At 46.1% G+C, this 18,884-nt stretch overlaps 1 protein-coding gene across 1 annotated transcript in view; it reads right to left on the bottom strand.

The window, feature by feature from the left end:
• Positions 1-18,884, bottom strand: part of LOC307027258 (protein NLRC3-like) — a gene marked incomplete at its 3' end in the record, with an annotated part of 99,381 nt that overhangs the window by 43,473 nt on the left and 37,024 nt on the right. The window lies entirely within an intron of this gene.

The raw sequence follows: 18,884 nt of genomic DNA, 5'->3' as shown, positions 1-18,884 counted from the left end.
AAGGCAGACCTGCCCTGGCATACAGGGTACAGAGATGAATAAGTGCTTTACAGTTAGTAACAAATCTCAGAGCACTGTGATAGGCGGCATCTAACTTTTCCAGGCAATGGGTAGGTGCATTCATATAGATCAGATCACCATAGTCCAGCACAGGTCAAAAGGTCACAGAGCCTTTTTCCTGGCTTCAAATGAGAAACAGGACTTGTTTCTGAAAAAGAAACCTAGTCTAACCCTCAGCTTTTTAAGCAGATTAATGACCTGAAGTTTAAAAGTGAGACAATCATCAAGCCAGATACCAAGGTATTTGTAACAGGTATCCACTTTGAGTACTTGTCCTTGCATAGTAACAATATCTAAAACAGGCTCTGGAGTCTTTTTAGCTTTAGAAAAGAGCATTACCTTGGTTTGATCCACATTTAAAAGAAGCTTTAGTTCAGAGAGCTGAGTCTGAATAATGTTAAAAACAGCCTGTAATCTAACACCAGCCTCCTGAATGGAGGGACCTGCACATTACATCACGGTATCATCCGCATACAAATGTAAAGTAGCTTCATCCACATTTTCACCCAAACTGTTGATATGGAGAATAAAAGTGGACCTAAAACAGAACCTTGAGGAACACCATTGGTAATGTTTAACCACTCAGAAGACAGCCCATCAAAGTGAACACATTGGGACCTTTCAGAGAGGAAGTTCACAAACCACCCCACTGCATGGCTCGATATGCCAATACTGAGTAGCCTCTGCTTTAAGATGTGATGATCGACGGTATCAAATGCTTTGGACAGGTCAATAAATAGAGCTGCACAACTCTGCTCATTATCTAAGATACTCTTAATATCATTCACCTCTTTCATTGTGGCAGTGATGGTGCTGTGTTGCTTTCTGAAGCCTGACTGATGTTAAGACAGGATGTCATGTTTACATAAAAACTCCTTTACCTGTTCACTCACTAGGCGTTCAAGAACCTTAGCCAGAACTGACAATTTAGAGATTGGCCTAAAGTTATTTAATAAGGTGGCCTCCCCTCCTTTTAGTAGAGGCAAGACATAAGCTGACTTCCATAGTTTTGGAATTGCATTTGTGCTGAGAGAGAGGTTAAAAAGAGTAGTGAGAGGTGGAGCAATAAAATCTGCAACTATCTTTAAAAAGAAAGGTTCTACGTTGTCATGGACCGCAGTTGACGACGGCTAACGGCGGCCCCATTCGCACGTACGGCATGAGGCCTATGTGCTTCTGTATTGAAGGACAGCGGTTCAACTGGGATTTTGTGACGGCAGGCATTTCTTTTCCCCTCCTCGGGCAGACTTTTTATGTGCTCACGGACTCCTGGTGGACGTTAAAAATAAACGCTTGGTTGATGCCTTGACGTTTTCCTCCCTCACTTGGCAAGGCGGCGTACGACGGGCTGTGTATATAACAAAACTTGTGAAATAACTGCACTAAACGGGGTTCTTTGTAGTACTTCCATTTACTGACCATGGGGGCGCTGCATAACTACGCGGCCTCGATTAAAGCAAACAGAAGAAGACAACATGTATCAACGGTATCAACGAACTACCGTAGCTCGGGCTTGTCGAAGCTCAGCTTTGGTAAGGAAGAGACAGGACAGGCAGAGAGAAAGAGAGAGAGAGAAAGTGATGGAAGTCAGGGAGGAACTGCAGGTATAGTCACACAAAATAATGTAGGCTTAATAACCCCATCTATCCATCCATCTATCTATCTATTTATATATCTATAACAATAGTCTTCATTTATAGACAATAGGCATAATTTTAAAACAACATCCATCTATTGCAGTTATGATGTCATAATAACATAAAATTGTATAAAACACCATTTGCTGACATCTTTGTTCTCTTTTGAGAATCAAACAAAACAGATTTAAATAAAAAAAAAAGAATGCAAACAAAAAAGTGAAATGAACTAAATGGCTGAATTGCTTTTAATTCACTGGCGGGAGCGACAAGTGAGGAGGAGCAAACATTTAACAACGAGGGAGAGATTGAACAAAGAGAAAGAGTAGAGGACAGAGAGAGTAATGAGAGATGGAAGAGAGGGTGCAGGTTATGGAAAGGAGAGAGACATGGAAATGGAGACTGAGGGAAATAGCACAGGAGACACAAGGGGAAAAGAGAGACCAAATACCAATACGAGAGTAGACCAGGCCGGAAGAGAGGTGGCAGGAATAGATGAGAGAGAGATGAGGGGTGAGAGAGAGATGAGGGGTGAGAGAGAGATGAGGGGTGAGAGAGAGATGAGGGGTGAGAGAGAGATGAGGGGTGAGAGAGAGATGAGGGGTGAGAGAGCTGATAACGGTCAAAGAGAGACTACATGAATTTGATCCAGCCAAGTATAAAAATAAAGCACTAACTGATGAAGAAACAAGTGGTTCAAACATGAACATAATTACCCCAAAACAAAGTTTGGTGAAAAGCAATTTTGCTATAACATGAAGTGGGAGGAGAAATATCCTTGGCTAAGATATTCTGTTTCAGAAGATTCCACCTATTGTTCCATTTGTATGTCATTTAGTAAAAAACAAAAAAATACAATCTTCATAAATGACGGATTTCGAGACTGGAAAAATGCCATTGGAAGCGGGGCATCATTTCTAACCACAGTTGTAGTCCAGCACACCTACATGCCTCGGAGCTGGCTGAACATGTTCTGTCAGTAGCCCAGGGGCAACAGAAAAGCATGAATTCTGTTCTGAGTGATGCATATGAGAAGGTTGGAATGAATCGCAAAGCTCTACTTTCCATTATTGATGTTGTCAACTGTCAATCAACTGATTCTTAAGCATTACACTTTCAAAAATAATTTATATTGCAGCCCACTGACTTGGTTTGAAATCAATATATTATCCAATTTCAGACCCCCCACAGGACTTAAAAAGCACCTCACTAGATCATGAAAATCCCAAAAATACCCCCCGAACCCCCCTTTAAGGTTTGGAAATCGATATTTAGGAAATCCTAGATACGGCCCTGCGCACAGGCAGAGGTCGTTTTTCCGACTCCGGTGCTCAGGAGTAGTGGGGGTCGTCCTGTCGTTCCGCCTCGCCACGCTGAGTTTCTTTATGGGTGAATTCTGGAGGGGCTTGTGTGGTGACACATTATTAGTACATAATTCACCCCCCCCATCTCTTAGGCTTAGTTTGTCGGGGGACATCTTACTTCTTCCCTCTCTCTGTCTATACCTGTGTACTCTCATGTTCCGATTAACCCAGCTTCCCCAAATTTCTTTCTTTTTGGTGTCTATATACGCCGGGATCCGGAGTCACGGTTGATCCTGTTGCTGCGGTCCTGTGTCCTGGATCTCGAGCCCTGGGTCTTGAGTCGTGGCTGTGCCTGTTGCTGCGGTCCTGGATCATAAGTCCTGAATGGATATCCTCGTGGATTCATCTTCTTATTATACACACATGCATTTCCAAACATTTGGTCTACCTATGTTGTAAATGTATTATCTTTTCAATTTACACACGGCATCTATTGCACGTCTGTCCGTCCTGGGAGAGGGATCCCTCCTCGGTTGCTCTCCCTGAGGTTTCTCCATGTTCAACTTTAAACTGTGGGTTTTCTCCGGAAGTGTTTCCTTGTACGATGTGAGGGTCTAAGGACAGAGGGTCTAAGGACAGAGGGTGTCGTATTGTCATACTGCTAGTGGATCGCCGGAGCTGTATTAGCTGTATTAGATTAACATTAACGTGCTTGTTATTGTAGTTGTAAGTACAATGCCTTGCGGCCTGTAGCACCATCCTTGATGGAGCTTATGTGTGGGCTGGACCTGTATTTTACAGGAGCAGAGGGTGGAGTTGCTCTGTTTGCTGTGACTGTCTTCCTCACCCTCTCAGACTTTCAGTTGCGCGTGCTACTAAAGAGACGCGCTACCATGGAAACCAAACAATGATGTAGCTGTATTAAAGTCAGAGTGGAAACAGTCCTGAGTAAATCAGATTTGGTCAGAAATCGGGAGAAATGCGGGAGAAATATGACCCCGGGAGGAAACCGGGAGAGGGCAATGAAATCGCCAGTCTCCCGCAAAAATCGGGAGGGTTGGCAAGTACACACACACACACACACACACACACACACACACACACACACACACACACACACACACACACACACACACACACACACACACACACACACACACACACACACACACACACACACACACACACACACACACACACACACACACACACACACACACACACACACACACACACACACACACACACACAGCTCCTAAAGCATAATCAGACTACAGTGTGGTATATTTTAAGATAAGAAGTACTTTATTGAACTCAATCTGGGAAATGTTTGCGTTGCAGCAGCATAAAAAGACAAGGCATTGCACAATAGAGAAATGTACAGTCACAAAATATAAAGCAGGATATTATATTTACATTAAGCGTGCAAGGAATGGATTATTTAATATTAGATTGTGAGTTTGAGTCCAGTTATCAGAGAGAAGGCTGTGCAGACATTCAAACTCAGAGGTTGTATCATCATATGCTCAGCAGCTTCAGTGGAGAACTGGCAATGAGATTCTTCTGACCTGAGCTCCTCCAACAATACAACATACAATAAAATAAATAAATAAAAATAGTGACTATTTCCTTAACGATTAATCAAATATTCAGATAATCGTCTGTATTTTGATGTCTACTATCGATCCCAGTTTCTCAAATTCAGTCAGTACCAATTGGTAAAATAAGAACAAGCCCTTATGTGTGTCATAACCCGGCTCCTATGCCTGACACAAATGTGAAAGGATGCAGTGGATGCTGGTAAATTATTTATTTATGTAATAAAGTAAACATGTACTTGAAAGAAAAGCTGCTCTCAGGAGGGAGTCCAGGAGAAAAGAGAGAAGGGAAGAGGCCTTCGCTCAGAATCTGTGTTACCTTCAAGGACAAGGGGAAACATGTACAGGTAACAAAACAGAGGACTAGACTTCAACTGTCACACACGCTCCACGAGGTTTATCCTCAGCTCAAGTTGAGCTCTCTGTAAAGATACGGGTCCAGCTCTCGGAGAGCGTCGATCAGAACCCTGCTGGCTGCAGCTCCTTTATTTCGCACCATGTCCACCACCTCTCGTGCTCCGTCATTTTGGGGTTTGGTTCTGGCCAACCTCATTTCAGATTCACTGATCACTTCAGACTCAAAGAGTTTATCCAGAAGGTCGTTCAGGATAGTTGGAGTCACTCTTTGAATGAACTCTGTCCGAACTGAGAGCAGCCTCTGGTCTGCTGGGACTCTGCCCTCTGCTGGGACTCTGCTCTCTGCTGGGACTCTGCTCTCTGCTGGGACTCTGCTCTCTGCTGGGACTCTGCTCTCTGCTGGGACTCTGCTCTCTGCTGGGACTCTGCTCTCTGATGGGACTCTGCTCTCTGATGGGACTCTGCTCTCTGATGGGACTCTGCTCTCTGATGGGACTCTGCTCTCTGATGGGACTCTGCTCTCTGCTGGGACATTTCTCTGGGACAAGTCCTTCCTTGGATCTGGAAGATAAACAGGGAAAATACTTTTATTAACCAACAATCACATTAATCAGATCTCTTAAAAAGCAAAGTAACTCGACATTCCCAGAGGCGGATTTCTGTTCACTTAAAGTTATAATATGTAACATTTCCTCATTAAAATGTATAAAAACTCCTACACCTGTATTATTTATATTTTGTTGAGTTGTGTACGTACATTATCTCAAATGGTTCAGAGAGACGTGTCATTTTAAAAAAGGTAACAGTACGTTCATCACGATCTCCTGTAATGGCGCCGTATCCACTTAACCATGAGAAGATGAAGACTACAACTCCCATAATGCCACGCTGTTTCACCACCACACTAGTTTTTACTATGGTTTTAGAATATAACAGGTTGTGTGTTTAATGTCGTAATGACGCGTTGCCATGGAGCCTTAATAGAGAAGGCTATGAGATGGATCTTTGGAGTTATCAGTCTATCACTGGGTCTGAGCTCAGGTGGAGGCTTTACCTTCCAGTGACACGCGATAACTCCAGACTACGTTTCCATCTTGGTCCTTGACCTTCAAAGCCACTCTCTCTGTGCTCGTCGTCAGGGTAACTTGAAATGTCGGGTGGTAGTTTGGTCCATACCTGGAATCAAATTTTTTACTCTGAAAACCAGAAGCAGATGTTAAAAGTTGATCTGTTTCTTTCCTGATTGTGAATCCACATGATGTGTTAATGATCATTGTGTTTCTTTAGAGGAGCATCAGTGACTCACCTCAGGCTGAATGAAGAAGCCCTCAGGTTCACAGTGCACACTGTATCTGTGATCAATGTCCAGCTCACAGTCGGAGGAGATCGGGATGTTCACAGCACGTTTGTGTTTTTTAACAACCTTCAGTAACAGGACATTTTGATCAATTTAAAACAACATGTTGACAGACCTTCTCTACAGAGATATAAGAATTACAATCAATTAAGAATAACATCATGAGGACATATGTGAGTAGATTAATTAAAGTGTATAGGTTAGATATCTTTGGATGAAATTCCAGTTCTCCAACACAGTTTTTTATATATTTATTAGGGTTGTTTACGGAGCCCCTAAAGCAGTGGTTCTCAAACTTTTTCTGTCAGGCCCCCCCTTTGGAGAAAAAAAAAAGTCACACAGTGTACTGTTGTAGTACAGTTGTTGTTGTTGTTGTTGTTGTTGTTGTTGTTGTTGTTGTTGTTGTTGTGTAGTGTAGTGGACTGTTACAATGAAGGCTCGATAGTCAGCTCACGGCATACGGGTGTAAGCAGGGGTAAAGTGCTATTTTTATAGGTGGTGTGTGGATCTCACATAGGGGGGTCCGGGGGCATGCTCCCCCGGGAAGATTTTTTTTTAAATATTGAAGTTAAAAGCATCAATCTGGTGCACTTTGAGAGCAACATGAAGAGATCTATGGATACCTCTCTCAGCACCCAGATGAAACAGACCTGTAAACAGATTTACTTCTTCTCTATGGATATTTTACAAATCACCCTTTTAAACTTTTTTTTTTTTTTAATGTCATATAATATTTCATAACTGTTTTTCATTTATTCTCTTTTTATTTATTTTTTAATAACCATTTTTCCTCCTGGTCTCTCGCGCCCCCCCCACTGTCATGCCTCTGCGCTCCCAAGGGGCGGGGCGCCCCCCACTTTGAGAACCACTGCCCTAAAGGGTCATGAGAAAAAGAAAAAAAAAATCTTGTGTGCACAATACACTTTCTTGTGCGCTAGAGAAAGTTACTGGTTCGCCAAGTAGGAGAGATGTGCCTTTAAAGCTGTCTACACACCAAACTCACACCAAAGAACACGTCCCGATGGAACGTCGCCTCACATCTCCAGCGTCTTGGCCATGTTTCGCATTGGAACACACCGCAAAGACTTCAGCCGACGGCCAAGTTGCACGTACGAACTGCGCATGCGTGAGTGGCAATAACTCTCCTTACCAGCAGGCGGCGGTAGTGTGTATTCGTCATTCAAAAGAGGCAACCGGAAGACAGACTGCGTGATAACCGAGAGAAGAAGAACAGACTGCGTGATATAAGCAAACAACAAATAGCGTGTGCGTCAGTGTACCCAGAGAACAGGATGCAGCACCTGACTTTCTAAGGGAGGAAAAGTGTTTTAAACCTGGGTAAATAAACCCTTGCGTCCAGGTGAGATGAAAATGAAAAAGAATAGCCGTCTATGTGTGCCTTCTTATTCGTTTGTTTGGGTCCCTCACTTCCGTTTCGCTTCTCATGCACTGATTGGCTATGCTAACAGCCAATCAGTGATTTATTTGACCGACGGCCTTTGGCCGACAGCCAGGTGTCGGCTCAGCCGAAAAGTCGGCTGCGGTGCGGTACACACCAAGACACACCAATCTGAGTAGGGCGACACGACGCCCATCAACGGCCCGACATCTATCGACATCTATCGACATCTACCGACATCTATCGACATCTATCGACATCTATCGACATCTACCGACATCTACCGACATCTACCGACATCTATCGACATCTACCGACATCTATCGACATCTATCGACATCATTTGACATCTACCGACATCTACCGACATCTATCGACATCTATCGACATTATTTGACATCTACCGACATCTACCGACATCTATCGACATCTATCGACATCTATCGACATCATTTGACATCTACCGACATCTACCGACATCTATCGAAATATATCGACATCATTTGACATCTACCGACATCTACCGACATCTATCGACATCTATCGACATCATTTGACATCTATCGACATCTATCGACATCTATCAACATCATTTGACATCTATTGACATCTATCGACATCTATCGACATCTATCGACATCTATCGACATCTATCGATATCGACATCATTTGACATCTATCGACATCTATCGACATCTACCGACATCTACCGACATCTACCGACATCTATCGACATCTATTGACATCTATCGACATCTATCGACATCTATCGACATCTATCGATATCGACATCATTTGACATCTATCGACATCTATCGACATCTACCGACATCTACCGACATCTATCGACATCTATCGACATCTATCGACATCTACCGACGTCTACCGACATCTATCGACGTCTATCGACATCTACCGACATCTATCGACATCTATTGACGTCTATCGACGGCCGAAATTGGCTCGGTGTGTAAGGGACTTTACACACCACCTTCAGCCTGTTTACCTTCATGAGAACAGCTGAGGAGAGATCGAGGCCGCAATGTTTTAACCACACACACCTACACACACACACACACACACACACACACACACACACACACACACACACACACACCTACACACACACACACACACACACACACACACACACACACCTACACACACACACACACACACACACACACACACACCTACACACACACACACACACACACACACACACACACACACACACACACACACACACACACACACACACACACACACACACACACACACACACACACACACACACACACACACACACACACACACACACACACACACACACACACACACACACATCAAACTGCCCAATTATTACGCCATATTATTAGTTTTATGAAGAAGATGTCTGGTCGCCAGTGTGTGTGTGTGTGTGTGTGTGTGTGTGTGTGTGTGTGTGTGTGTGTGTGTGTGTGTGTGTGTGTGTGTGTGTGTGTGTGTGTGTGTGTGTGTGTGTGTGGTTAAAACGTAGCAGTCTTGTCTCTCTTCAGCTGCATAAAAGGCACATCTCTTCATTCATAGATCAAGGCAGACTGGTCCACAGACTCTCCTGTTTTGTGAATCCGGTGCTGAAACAAATAACTCTACACCCCTGGCCGAAATGTACTAAAAATGAAGTCTGAGTTCGAAATATATCTCAAATAATGTATATATATAATATATGCAATGCCACTTCCCAACATAAAAATAACAGAAACGGTCGTCTCTTGTGTGCTCCACTTCCTACTTGGGGAACCGGTAACTTTCTCGTGCGGACGAGACACTTTTTGTTTTTTCCATGACCCTTGAGGGCAGTGGTTCTCAACTGGTCCACCGCTGTGTTCCCTCCTTTATTCAGCACAACAGCGGTTCGGTAAGACAATGCGGTCCGTATGCTTGGTTATGGTCATTTTCAGTTATTGATTTAAAGGTCGCCTATTAAGCAAAATCCACTTCTTCATGTCTCTTCTACATCAACATGTGTCCCCTCTTCTTCATGTCTCTTCTACATCAACATGTGTCCCCTCTTCTTCATGTCTCTTCTACATCAACATGTGTCCCCTCTTCTCCATGTCTCTTCTACATCAATATGTGTCCCCTCTTCTCCATGTCTCTTCTACATCAACATGTGTCCCCTCTTCTCCATGTCTCTTCTACATCAACATGTGTCCCCTCTTCTTCATGTCTCTCCTACATCAACATGTGTCCCCTCTTCTTCATGTCTCTTCTCCATCAACATGTGTCCCCTCTTCTCCATGTCTCTTCTACATCAACATGTGTCCCCTCTTCTTCATGTCTCCTCTACATCAACATGTGTCCCCTCTTCTTCATGTCTCTTCTACATCAACATGTGTCCCCTCTTCTCCATGTCTCTTCTACATCAACATGTGTCCCCTCTTCTTCATGTCTCTTCTACATCCACATGTGTCCCCTCTTCTTCATGTCTCTTCTACATCAATATGTGTCCCCTCTTCTTCATGTCTCTTCTACATCAACATGTGTCCCCTCTTCTTCATGTCTCTTCTACATCAACATGTGTCCCCTCTTCCTCATGTCTCTTCTACATCAACATGTGTCCCCTCTTCTTCATGTCTCTTCTACATCCACATGTGTCCCCTCTTCTTCATGTCTCTTCTACATCAACATGTGTCCCCTCTGTGGAAAGACTTTATGATGTCATAACGATGTTTCGTCTTGTGTAACCATTAGCCAATCAGAAACAGGGTTGAAACAGAGGGGATTATGGGTAATGCTGCAATGATCTGTTTGGTGTTTCAGCCAATCAGAGACAGGCTCTGGATATATCTGAGACCTGTGATATACTGTTGATAAAGAGTATAATAGGGGACCTTTAAAGCTTTGATTAGTATTGGACTCCCAAAATACTTCCTTTCAATCGTTCAGTTGTTGAGTGTTTCAACTGTGCCTTTCAGTATTTGCTAACCATCTGATTTACTGTCGATGTTAATTATGTAACCTGCCAGTCATCATCAGATTATTGATATAATACTTATGTTATTCTTTAGTTTATATATTCTTAGCAGTTCATGATTATCTCATTTATAACTAACCATTTAATGTGTGAAGTAAATCAGCCTATGTTCACAGAGTAAACTCAGATTTTCAAATGATCATATTATCTCTCTCAGTCGGGAGCTTGGGGCCGCAGCTTCTTAACGTTTCTTTATACGTATTTTAAAGTATTAATGTAAACTTGGAGTTTGATAACCAAAGTAGAGTGTGGCACACCACGTAAATAATTAAGAATGAATTGTTAAATCTGCACAAGAAATATACGCAAACAAATATTCAGTTCAGATAGATCTGATTCTTCTCACAACCAAGAAAGTTTGAAAAGAGGAGCAGTGGCTCAGTCAGTAGGGACTTGGACTGGGAGCTGTAGGGATGCTGGTTCAAGTCCCCAAGCAGACCTAAATATGGAGTGTGGACTGCTACTTGGAGAGGTGCCAGTTCACCTCCTACCCTGCTGTGGTGCCCTTGAGCAAGGCACCGGACACCCCCCTTCCCCCCTCACTCCCATTGCTCCCCGGGCGCTGTACAATAGCTGCACACTGCTCCTAGTACCGGACTCCTGGTACTAGACTCCTGGTACTAGACCCCTGGTGCTAGACCCCTGGTGCTAGACTCCTGATTCTAGACCCCTGGTTCTAGACCCCTGGTTCTAGACCCCTGGTTCTAGACTCCTGGTACTAGACCCCTGGTACTAGACCCCTGGTACTAGACCCCTGGTACTAGACTCCTAGTCCTAGACTCCTGGTTCCAGACTCCTGGTGCTAGACTCCTAGTACTAGACTCCTGGTGCTAGACTCCTAATTCTAGAGTCCTGGTGCTAGACTCCTAGTCCTAGACTCCTGGTTCCAGACTCCTGGTGCTAGACTCCTAGTACTAGACCCCTGGTACTAGACTCCTAGTCCTAGACTCCTGGTTCCAGACTCCTGGTACTAGACTCCTAGTACTAGACTCCTGGTGCTAGACTCCTAATTCTAGAGTCCTGGTGCTAGACTCCTGGCTCTAGACTCCTAGTGCTAGACTCCTGGTGCTAGACTCCTGGTACTAGACTCCTGGTACTAGACTCCTGGCTCTAGACTCCTAGTGCTAGACTCCTGGTGCTAGACTCCTGGTACTAGACTCCTGGTGCTAGACTCCCAAACTCCTGGTGCTAGACTCCTGGTGCTAGACTCCTGTTGCTAGACTCCTAGACTCCTAGTACTAGACTCCTAGTATTAGACTCCTGGTACTAGACTCCTGGTACTAGACTCCTGGTGCTAGACTCCTAGACTCCTGGTGCTAGACTCCTGGTGCTAGACTCCTAGACTCCTAGTACTAGACTCCTAGTGCTAGACTCCTAGTATTAGACTCCTGGTACTAGGATGGGTTAAAAGCAGAGAACAAAGGTCACTGTGTGTGCATTTAAAGTGGGTTTCATCCTTCCAATGATATTATATTATATACAGTAGGAAGCTTGGGGCCACAACTTCTCTGTGGAAACAGCTGTGGTTTAAAACAAGTGTTTAGCCTGATGGTGAGCACATTACCTCCTCCTCAAGGACGTTGTTCTGCAGCAGAAATACATCCAGTATTTGTTCCTCTCTGCCCGGGGGTCGTAGGAGCAGCAGAATTTGGCCCTTTATTCGCCACTTTAGAAGCCTTTTCAATGTATCGACGATAAGGCCAAAGGAAGAGAGGTGAAGCACCTTCACCACCACGTGAGTGGGTGTGACCTCCAGCGGCTCCAAGATGCTCAGGCCTTCATCAGTGATGTGAACGACAGACAACAGGCCGTCCAGGAGCAGCGCTGTGGAGCAAAGAGCTGGTCATCTGTTGCTTTGAAACAGCTTCATCATATTCAATGTCCCACCACTTTAGTTCAGAGCTAATGTTCATCTAATGTCATTCACTTTGGAGCCTCACTGGGATGTACCAGTTTATATCCTCCACCTTTTATTCTAATGTTTCATTATTGTTGCGTCCCCTGTGATCTTTCTGGAGGTGAGCATGTGTAATTATTTTCTAATTTAAAAGACTGCTGAGATGTTAGTAATCTGCAGCCAGAACAGCTTGACTGAGTCCGGTCTCGTGTCTGAGTGATTCTCTAGATGTGTGAAGAGCTTTCTAAAGCTTTCAGGGCGTAGAAAGTCTAACTTATAAATGTTGTTTTGTTTTGTACATGCTTCAGCCAGACTGACAATGTGAAGAGCAGAAAGAGCAACAGATGGATAACAAAGTCATAATTAATCAAACTGCTAGCTTAGAGTGAGTTAGCATTGAGTTAGCACTGTTAGCAGCTAAACATGTTGTGGACTGACAGGTCACAGTTTACATGTCTTTAATATACAGTGAGGAGACTGAAGAACCAGCACCTTACCGTGGTAGAGAGGTTGGTGTGCCCTGATGAACCTGGGGGCTGTGTTGTCTGTAACCTTGTGTTCCTGGTAGGGTCTCCCATGGCAAATTGGTCTCAGGCAAGGGGCCAGACTAAGATTGGTTCACAAGACCTCATGAAAGACGACACACAAAGTGAGGATACCCGGCCCGGAGGAAGCCCGGGGTCCCCTTCTGGAGCCAGGCCCAGAAGGAGGAATCGTTGGCGAGCGTCTGGTGGCCGGGCTTGCCACGGAGCCCGGCCGGGCACAGCCCGAAAAGGCGACGTGGGCAACACCTCCGCTTCTCCGTCCCACGGGCCCACCACCTACGGGAAACAGCGATGGGGTCGGGTGCGCTGCCAGAAGGGTGGCAGTGAAGGCAGACGGTCTCGACGGACCAGACCCGGGCGACAGAAGCTGGCTTTGGGGACGTGGAACGTCACCTCTCTGGGGGGGAAGGAGTCGGAGCTTGTGCGGGAGGTGAAGCGTTACCAGTTGGATCTGGTTGGGCTCACCTCTACGCACAGCGTCGGCTCTGGAACATTACTTCTGGATAGGGGTTGGACTCTATTCTTCTCCGGAGTTGCTCAAGGTGTGAGGCGCCGGGCGGGTGTGGGGATACTCACAAGTCCCCGGTTGGGTGCTTCGTTGTTGGAGTCTACCCCAGTGGACGAGAGGGTCGCCTCCCTACGCCTGCGGGTTATGGGGGGGGAAAACTCTGACTGTTGTGTGTGCTTATAACCCAACAGCAGTTCAGAGTATACGGCCTTCTTGGAGACCCTGGAAAGAGTCCTGTATTGGGCTCCTGAAGGGGACTCTTTAATCTTGCTGGGAGACTTCAACGCACATGTGGTCAATGATGGAGACACTTGGAGGGGAGTGATTGGGAGGAACGGCCCCCCTGATCTGAACCGGAGTGGTGGTTTGTTACTGGACTTCTGTGCTAGTCATGGATTGGCCATAACAAACACCATGTTCGAACATAAGGATGCTCATAAGTGTACGTGGTACCAGAGCACCCTAGGCAGAAGGTCCATGATCGATTTTGTTATCGTATCATCGGACCTGAGGCCGTATGTTTTGGACACTCGGGTAAAGAGAGGGGCGGAGTTGTCAACTGATCACCATCTGGTGGTGAGTTGGGTCGAGTGGCGGGGGAAGCCTCTGGATAGACCTGGTAAGCCCAAACGTGTAGTTCGGGTGAACTGGGAACGTCTGGAGGAGGCCCAAGTTCAGGAGGCCTTCAACTCACACCTCCGGCGAAGCTTTTCGGGCATTCCTGTGGAGGTTGGGGACATTGAACCAGAGTGGTCGGGGAGCTGTGGTCTCAAGGTCCTAGGTGCCTCAAGGGGCGGTAACCCTCGAACCTCCTGGTGGACACCGGTGGTCAGGGAAGCCGTCCGACTGAAGAAGGAGGCCTTCAGGGATTTGTTATCCCGGGGGACTCCCAAGGCAGTTGCAAGGTACCGACAGGCCCGAAGGGCAGCAGCCTCAGCCGTGGCCGAGGCAAAGCAGCGGGTGTGGGAGAAGTTCGGAGAAGACATGGAAAAGGACTTTCGGGCGGCACCAAAGTTGTTCTTGAAAACTGTCCGACACCTCAGGAGGGGGAAGCAGGGAACCATCCAAGCTGTGTACAGTAAGGATGGGACGTTACTGACCTCAACTGATGGAGTGTTAGGGCGTTGGAAGGAACACTTTGAGGAACTCCTGAAACCAGACAACTCCGCCCTCTATGTTAGAGGCAGATCTGGAGTATAACGGGGGATCAACACCAATCTCCCGGGGGGAGGTCACTGAGGTCGTCAAACAACTTCACAGTGGCAAAGCCCCGGGGGTGGATGAGATCCGCCCAGAAATGCTGAAGGCTCTGGGTGTTGAGGGACTGTCATGGTTGACACGTCTCATCAACGTTGCGTGGAAGTCGGAAACAGTACCGAAGGAGTGGCAGACCGGGGGGGTGGTTCCCCTTTTTAAAAAGGGGGATCAGAGGGTGTGTGCCAATTACAGAGGCATCACACTACTCAGCCTCCCCGGGAAAGTTGACTCTAAGGTACTCGAAAGGAGGGTCAGGCCGATAGTCGAACCTCAGATTGAGGAGGAACAATGCGGATTCCGTCCTGGTCGTGGAACGACGGATCAGCTTTTTACTCTCGTAAGGATCCTGGAGGGGGCCTGGGAGTACGCTTATCCAGTCTACATGTGTTTTGTAGACTTGGAGAAGGCGTATGACCGGGTTCCCAGGGATTCACTGTGGGAGGTGCTGCGGGAGTATGGGGTGAGGGGGTCTCTACTCAGGGCCATCCAATCTCTGTACTCCCAAAGCGAGAGCTGTGTCCGGGTCCTCGGCAGTAAGTCGGACCCATTTCAGGTGAGGGTTGGCTTCCGCCAGGGCTGCGCTTTGTCACCAATCCTGTTTGTAATATACATGGATCGGATTTTGAGGCTTAGTCGTGGGGGGGGGGGTCTGCAGTTCGGTGGACTAGGGATTGCACCACTGCTTTTTGCAGATGATGTGGTTCTGACGGCTTCATCGGTCTGCGACCTTCAGCACTCACTGGATCGGATCACCACCGAGTGTGAAGCGGCTGGGATGAGGATCAGCACCTCCAAATCTGAGGCCATGGTTCTCAGCAGGAAACCGATGGACTGTCCACTCCAAGTAGGGAATGAGTCCTTACCCCAAGTGAAGGAGTTCATGTATCTCGGGGTCTTGTTCTCGAGTGAGGGAACAATGGAGCGTGAGATGGGTCGGAGAATCGGAGCAGCGGGAGCGGTACTGCAGTCGCTTTAACGCACCGTTGTGACGAAAAGGGAGCTGAGCCAGAAGGCAAAGCTCTCTGTCTACAGCGCCATTTTCCTTCCTACCCTCACCTATGGTCATGAAGGATGGGTCATGACCCAAAGAACGAGATCGCGGGTACAAGCGGCCGAGATGGGTTTTCTCCGCAGGGTGTCTGGTGTCTCCCTTAGGGATAAGGTGAGAAGTTCAGTCATCCGGGAGGGACTCGGAGTTGAACCGCTCCTCCTTCGAGTCGAAAGGAGCCAGTTGAGGTGGTTCGGGCACCTAGTTAGGATGCCACCTGGGCGCCTCCCTAGGGAGGTGTTCCAGGCACATCCAGCTGGGAGGAGACCAAGGGGTAGACCTAGGACCAGGTGGAGGGATTATATCTCTTCGCTGGCCTGGGAGCGCCTTGGGATCCCCCAGTCAGAGCTGGTTGATGAGGCAAAAGAAAGTTTGGGGCTCTCTGCTGGAACTGATACCTCCGCGACCCGACCACGGATAAGCGGGAGAAGATGGATGGATGGATGGAGACTGCAGAGGCCCAAAGACACTACAACTCAGTATTTAGAGCTGCATTGCATCGTCTGCTTCAATAATGATGTCATGAAACACATCGACTAAATGGATGTTTTAATGATTTCATTCTTCTTCTTTTGGGGACACGACTATTTTGAATGTAAAGCACAGATTTCGTGTCTGAATGATCTTATCTTTGTTAAACTAGTTTAATAAAGCTGCTTCATAACTTCTGAACGGTAGTGGATAAGGTGCTAAACATTATATAAGTGTATTTGTTAACACTAGATGTCTTTACCATCCTCTGTCTCGCTGTGTGGCAGGTGGAGCTGGCAGACGGCAGCTTCATCAGAACTCTTCACGTCGAACAGCGGCCCTGCTGCCTGCTTGCCAGCTGATTGGAGGAGGCTCTCCTCCCAAGGGACCGTCCTGTACAGAAGCTCCGCCTCCTGAACCATGACGAACACCAGGCCAGTCGAAGCACACTGGAACTCACCTGGACCAGGACACCTGAACCTGTAGACACACAAGAGACAGGTTACTACAACAAGCCTTCACTCGTCTGTGTTCTGACTGACAGGTGTTCATCCAGCTGGAGTCTGACCTGGAGGAGGGTTTGTTAAAAGATCTGAAACACCTGATGATTACAGGAACATCACTGAAGATGTGTCCACATGCATCAGGATGTGTGTAAACTCATTCAATTAACAAAATGTCTAGTCCAGCGAGGATCTGGACTGGTCCAAGGAAACAATCCTACACACAGAGGCATTAATTTATTCATGTCTGCTGGAAAGAGATTGGATGCAATACCCCATGGTGAAAGACATGACATTAAACACAGTTAAATGAATATATGCTTTAATGTGTTTAAAATCATATTTGGTCATGTTATAGGGTTACCTGTATGAAGACTCAGTTGTGTGTTCAGGTGAGAAGGATTCTGGAGCCTGGAACAAACAAAGTTATTTATTATATTAGAAATCAAGTTAAGTTCAAACTTCAACTCTGTTCAACTGCTCCTCTCTCACCTTTGTGTCTGTCTTCACTTCCTGTTCCACATCGGAGACACCTGATGGAGAGAAGAGGTGAGAAAAATAATAATAATAATAATGTACTATAAATAACTTTTAAGATCAGATTTAATGTACAATATCTGGATGAATGGAGGACATGGTTTCAGTACTCACAGCTCTTCTGGATCTTGGCTCTGATCGTCTCTCCTCTGATCCTGTAGGGATGAACACAATCCAACAGTTTGAGATCCAGTTTGAAATAAGTGTTAGTTCTTTGAGTCAGCTTCAGAGTCCTGACCTCAGGCTTTACATCCCATCATATCTTCTCTGCAAACACTTCGACTGCCTGCCACAGCTCTCAGCTGCATCACAGGAAGTAATCAGTCACTAGAAACTCATCCCATCAAGAACAGACTACCTTTCCCACTCTTCTGTGAAACCCCATATGTCTGGTGGAAAGCTGTAGGGCTTCCCCCAACTAGTGGACTGAACGTTAGTGGGCTAAAGAAGTCAGCTGGAAACCCTCGGCCTTCATTCAGAGCGGAGCCTGGTCATTGAGATCATTCTGTCGGGCAGGAAATCTAAAGTGTGGATCCTTCTGAGCGTAAAGGACCCACAAGGTGACATGCAGACTCCACAGAGAAGAAGTGTCCTCCGTATGATTATCCCCAACGTGTGTTCCTCTCTCGGACTGGGAGGAGAGCAGAGAGTCAGGCAGCAGCTAGCTCTGTATCAACATATAGAGACCTATAATATAAAGTCCTTCTGACCTCAGAACACCATGAAGCTCTCATCTCATGATGAGGGCGTCATGTCCGGAGGGATTCCAGCCCACGCTCATATTCTCAGTGTTTCCGTTTCCTGTGTGGTTTTTATTGGGTTGTTATATTCAGATATGAATTATAGAAACTAAACTAAATGTTCAGCGTGTGTCCTCGCTGCTTGTTCACACACATTGAGAGTCCTTAGCGGAGCTTCTGCTGTTTGCTCCGCTGCGTCCGTGCGCTGTGACTCTCATGCGCTCTCTACTGTAAGATCTCATCTATACTTCAAAGGTTCATTATTACAGTCTTATTATATATTCTATGTGAAGCACAACACTGTTATAATAATGCTCTTTATCAGCCTTGGAGACTGAAACCATTTTGGGAGAAAAACTAATATATGAATAATCATAATATATCCTAAACGTGAGTCCACTGATCGCCTGAATTGATGACTCTCAGTGGACTAGAAGAGTCTGCAGTGGAGGGCAGCCCTAGAGAGGAGATGACTGACTAAATGTGGCTTTGTATTTCCAGCTGGCCTTCTCTAGCTGATGGAAGAATGGAAGAGCCTGCAGTCAGTGGGTAACATCACTGATCTGCTTCCCCAGTGAGAGAAACACCTCCCTGAGTTTCATACAATACTGCTGAACCAGCAGAGACCCCTTACTCACCTGAGGGTC

The sequence above is a fragment of the Notothenia rossii genome (assembly GCF_949606895.1).
Source record: "Notothenia rossii genome assembly, contig: scaffold_72, whole genome shotgun sequence".
In the NCBI taxonomy this organism is placed as follows: Eukaryota; Metazoa; Chordata; class Actinopteri; order Perciformes; family Nototheniidae; genus Notothenia; species Notothenia rossii.
Note: the sequence above shows the minus strand (reverse complement) of the source record. Positions and strands in the feature narration are given on the sequence as shown.